At 43.0% G+C, this 5,748-nt stretch overlaps 1 pseudogene; it reads left to right on the forward strand.

Moving 5' to 3' along the window:
* Positions 1-3,053: 3,053 nt before the first annotated feature.
* Positions 3,054-3,514, forward strand: LOC107500656 (annotated as a pseudogene).
* Positions 3,515-5,748: the final 2,234 nt, after the last annotated feature.

A 5,748-nucleotide genomic window follows, 5' to 3' on the forward strand; every position in this document is an offset into this window, starting at 1 on the left:
AGGGTATTCTTGTCCTGCTCTGACTTGAGAAGATGAGAGCTGGAAATGAGTGCAGCCAGAGAAGCCAGGCGTTCGTATGAACCTAGAGGTCATAGGTTGATCATGAAGTTAAGCCTACAGGCAACTTCTATGAAGGTTCACCAGTTAAAGTTTCTTCATGTCAATGTAAAAAGAAAGAAGTAAACTAATCAACAGATAATGAAATACTCCCCATCTTTTCACTGGGCTTCAGAACTAGGAAAAATGCAAGCAAAATCTTTTAAACCAGTGTTCCCTGGATTTTTCCACCACGATATACCTGCTTGCCGTGTGCTAACCAGTTTGCTCTCAGATCTCCTCCCCCTCTCTTCTCTGCCTTGTATGGTAGGGAACTACATTGCCCAGCCTCCCTCGCCCTTGGCCAATGGGAGGCACTGTCCCTTGTTTGACTCCTTGGTGCTTCCAACGCCTGTGTAACCAATTTCCAGCGCTACAATGTCTATTTCCCTGCCTGGAAGCAGACGATACAGCAGAGCGATTTCTTTGCTAGATTATACTTTGCTTAAAAAGTAAAGTAAATTTCGCACTGTACCCCAGAATACTTCTGTTTGTTTTAATATAAAAATAATGTCTCTCACAAATCTCAGTGTGAATCCAAAGCTCCAGAAGGGTGCCTCGCATTTGCTCGGAGGCACTGTTTTCCCTGCCCCTTGGATCTGACAGGGATCTCCCCATGTAGTCATCGACCATCTGCGTTGCTCTGCGTGGGCTGCCAGAACTGAGCACCACCCACGAGGCGGCCTAAAGGACAGAGATTTACTTTCTCACAGTTTGGAGGCTGGAAGTCCAAAATCAAGGTGCCAGCAGGGCTGATTTCTGTGAGACCTCTTTTCCTGGCTTGCAGATGGCCACCTTTTCTCTGTGTCCTCACATGGCCTTTTCTCTGCATGTGCACCTCAGTGTCTCATTCTCTTATAAGGACACCAGTCCTATCAGATTAGAGCCCCATTCTTATGACCTCATTTAACCGTAATTACCTTCCTAAAGGCCCTGTCTCTAATTACAATCACATTGGGGGTTAGGGCTTCAACATATGAATTTTAGATCGTTCAGTCCGTTACACTGTTCTTATAACTTTGAGGCAGAACTGCAGAGAATTCATACCCATTTTTATGATTATTCCAACATTTCTGGGCAGAGCCATTGTGTCCCCAAAAGCCACCACTAAAAATGAAATTACTATCTGGGAGCCTAAGAATATCCCCTCTAGTGTTCCCTTATTAGCCATAGCAAATTACCACACTGAGAGGGTAATCCCAGGAAGAGAAAGGGTTGTGGGGGGTGGGGTTCAGGAGAATGCGGGTAGAAGAGGAATAGCTCAGGCAACAGATATCAGGCTGAGCTGAGCTGAGGATGGGACTGTGAAATATTCTTTTCTCATTTTTCTTCCCCATTTTTTTCTCTGCCTTTCTTTTTTGCCTCGGTTACCTTCTGGTGTAAGGAGTAAAATACCTAAGCAGGGAGAAACCCTCATGTGTCTGCTTGATCTAGGAACATGGTCATCGCCACAGACCTGACTGGGTCCATTTCTTTCTGTTCAAAATGGTGATGCACCAGAGAGAGTGCTGACGTGCAGGCCCATTCGCTGGGCTCTGGTGTGACGACGAACAAGAGCTTATAGTATTGTTGAGGAACTCAACTCTCCCCTCAACTATTCCAGTAGGGTCCGTTTCATTCAGAACCTTAAAAGTCAACAGAAGGATAGGCTGAATCCCTACTACGAAATTAACCATATTCACTTGGGGGAGGGGTATGTAAACCAAAATGAAAACGATATAGAGTAAAAAGAGCCATGTTACCCTCTTACTGGGATGTTATTAACCAGAGACACTAGGGCTTCGTTTCTGGCCAGTGTAATCCGCACACCCAGTTCAGGGTGCCACCCGCTCACCCTTTGCCGTTTTGCGTGGGCCACAACCCATACAGTTCTGGTTACTTCTCAGTATTGGTATTAATTGCAGACACATAATGGTTTATGGATTTTCTGCCTCTGTCAATTGTTTTTCTATTCCTAGGTGTTCCTGTTCCTAATTTATGTTGTGGAAATGCTAGGGAATGCTCTAATGCAATGCGTTAGTTTGAAGCTGCGGAGTGCAAGGGATGCTATAGGCCACCCAACTCTCAGGAGACTCTTCCATCTCGCATAGGAGCTTCCCCCCATATTCCATTATCTAACAGTCCCTTTGGTTGTAGCAGTGAGGGTCAAAATCTGTCTTTTTGCAACAAAATGTCTCTTCTGTTTAACTGCTGTTACATGCGTCCAAGGTGTTGAGCCAGGTCACCTGGCTCTCCTGGCCTTATTAGCAATGATTCTTTCTCTGGAAGTAGGCTGCTGAGGCAAAAACTCTCTGAGTGCCAAACCTGGATTCTATTCCCATCTCTCCCTGATTTCATATTCTATTTCTGATTACCTTTTATATGTGTGTTTTTTTTTTCCTTTATACTTTTAAATCCAGTTGGGTAAAATAAAATATGTGGATTTCAAGTTTTAACCAAAAAAATAAAAAGGGAAGGGAACTTAGCATTTATTCAACATGAACACCATGCTAGGTGCCTTAATTACACTGCCTTTGTTTAATAACCCCAACAACACCAGGAGATTTTACCTCCCCACGCTGAAGACCCTGAGGTCAGGAAGGTAAGTAACTGGTGGAAGCAGAGCCAGGACATGCAGGTCTGACTCAGGGCCCATGTTCTCACTTACTTAGGCCCAATGTGCACCCGGCCTGAGTCTACACATTGCTTCTGTTTTCTGGTTGCACATAAACATCACCAAGAACTCACAGCTGATAAGCAGCAGTATGTGAACTGTGTGTGTGTTGGGCGGGGGGGGCGGGGGGGGATCAAACTTTAAAATGCAGCTCATCTTCCTTATGATTAAACCCATGTTCTGTCATCTTGCGTCCCTGCCTGTGTGCGCTTATTCTCAGCTGGTCTGCCCAAGACCCTCTGAGTGCCAACTTGAGACCCCCACGTGACCCTGTTTCCTCTCCAACAAGATGAAAGAAACTGTCATGAACCAGAAGAAACTCGCCTTACTGCAGGCACAAATGTGTGTTGCTGGGAAAGGAACTACTCGCAGAAAGAAAGTGGTTCACAGAATGGCTACAGCAGATGATAAAAAACTCTAGTTCTCCTTAGAGAAGTTAGTGGTAAACAATATCTCTGCTACTGAAGAGGTGAATATGTTCACAAACCAAGGACCAGTGATCCACTTTGACAATCCTAAAGTTCAGGCATCTCTGGCAGCAAACACTTTCACCATTACAGGCCATGCTGAAACAAAGCAACTGACAGAAATGCTGCCCAGCATCTTAAACCAGCTTGGTGCACAGTCTGACTAGTTTAAAGAGAAGCTCTGCCCAAACAATCTGTGGGTGGAAAAGCACCACTTGCTACCGGAGAGGATGACGATGATGAAGTTCCAGATCTTGTGGAGAATTTTGATGAGGCTTCCAAGAATGAAAAAAACTGAACTGATGAGTCAACTTCTGAAGAAGACAAAACTTGAAGAAGTTACTGGGAGTTGCTATTTTATATTATGACTGCTTTAAAAATTTTTTTTTTCGTGGATCTGATAAAATCTCAATCTCTAATATTTTTAAGCCCAAGTCCCTTGGACACTGCAGCTCCTTCTAGTTTTTGCTTATGTACAAATCATTCTCTGCAGCTAATTAAGGTGAAGAAGGCTGGGAATAAAGTTTGAAACAAATGTTAATAAAATTCTTTGCCTAGTGAAAAAACAAAACAAAACACGTTCTGGTTTTCTTCATGAATGTTCATTGTAAAGCCAAGTGCTTATGTCTCCTACGTTTGTCAGATGCTGGGACGGCGTGTGTTTCTACATGTCAAAAGAGTTATCGTCTCTTTTTTTGTTTGTTTTTATGTCATTGATGAAAATACCATAGCTCAAAATATATAGAGACACATATTTCTACGAAGTAATGTGCTGTGTCTGACTATTAACTAATATTCCCCAATTTCCTTAGCTCTTTCCAAATATCTTGTGTACATTTGGGAAGTGGGTTAAATAAACAGAATTTTAATTTGTGTCATCCTTCATTCTCTCGGTGAAATATAACACTTGCGATAGAGCACCTTTTCCTAGCTAAGGAAAAGCACTACCTCTGAAGTAAAAACAAATCCATAACTGTCCCATAATTACATCACACAATGGTTTGAAGCACAAAGAATGTTCTTGTATAATATCTTCAGTCTAAGAGTATTGTATTCACCTCATCATCCATTTGCTTTTGCTGAAGCTATATTAAAATGTTAAAAATATTGAGTGAAATATTAAAAATCAAGTTCCTCAAGAAGAGGAGAAGAGCTGGCCGACATCCATAGCAAGTGGTTGTACCAAGTGGCCTGAAGGGCAGTGTCTCCACCAGGAACTGAGCCAAGGTGGCCTTCTTCTTTCCAGGATCCCACTGGCCACCTGGCTATGAAGCCTAGAGGTGGCAGGTGGTGTGAGCTCACCTGGACACAACCTGATTTTGGAGTATGGTGAGGCTTGGAAACTTCCAATGGCCCTTGTTCAAAAAACAAAACCAAACGACCCTAGCTGCTAACCTTAAAAGCTTATATTTAGCACAGTTTAAAAAGGAAATTAAATAAACACATATGCATATAAATGACAGAAGTCGAATATATACATATAATTATATATGTATATACATACATGCATACATATAATTATATATGTATATACATACATTTTAACCTCATATGTATGTATATGTATATATATGTATATATGTGTATATATGTGTATATACATATATATATACATATACATACATATGAGGTTAAAATTTTATATCAGGATTCATTGGTTATAAGCAACAGCAATGGGTTCTGGCTAACTTGAGGGGGGAAAAAGGAGGGGAAGTTGATGGGGGTAGAAAAAGGATAGTTTTCAGACTCAAAGAAAGAAATACTAGTCTTTGAAAGGACAGGTCTCAGGCACTTAGGTGGACATTAGGCTCTGGTTCCAACACGCCTTCAGCCTCTTGGTATCTGCTGAACATTTAACGTCCAAGAAGGGAACATCTGTTTGGTTCGGAATGGGTCAAATGTTCACTCGTATGATAGGAGTGGGTAAGGTCCCTGCGATTGACAGTCCCACCAAAATTAGATGAAGTGCGAGTAGTGGGGTGGGGCAGTTCTGCAAAAGAAAGGATGCTGGGCAAATGAAAAGAAAATCCCAGATGTCCACCTCTGTGAGTAAATACAGTGGCAGCGAAGATGAGACCAGAGGAAGCCTGAAAACAGTTTCACAGCTGCAAGTCGTTTATAACCGAACTTCTATGGAACAAACAGCCTCAGTGCTTCGCGGTGACTTTGAGGGTCGCCAAAAGAAAGACAATAACTATCTTTTCTTCAATCCCCTGGGGAGGAAGTTTGGTTCGGTAATTGCTGAGGTTGGACAGGTTGAGGTTATGGCTCTGCCTCTGCTGTGAGGGCTCAGGGCGACTGCAGAAATGGGTTTTAAAGGCGAAGCCAGCCTTTCTCCTTAGCATCGAGCAGCTAGAGCAAACACTCGCCTGCCGGGCATACCCCTGCTTCATCCGGCCTCTGACAGGCCTTGTGGGAGGCAGTTCACATAGCGGTTACCAAGAAGCCCCCTTTTGACATGCACCTTAAAACTTAGAGACCCTCTAAAACCGTGCTGTCCAATAGAGTAGCCAGGAGCCATGTGCATCTTGG

This window comes from Rousettus aegyptiacus, unplaced genomic scaffold (genome assembly GCF_014176215.1).
Source record: "Rousettus aegyptiacus isolate mRouAeg1 unplaced genomic scaffold, mRouAeg1.p scaffold_m13_p_2, whole genome shotgun sequence".
Lineage (NCBI taxonomy): Eukaryota > Metazoa > Chordata > Mammalia > Chiroptera > Pteropodidae > Rousettus > Rousettus aegyptiacus.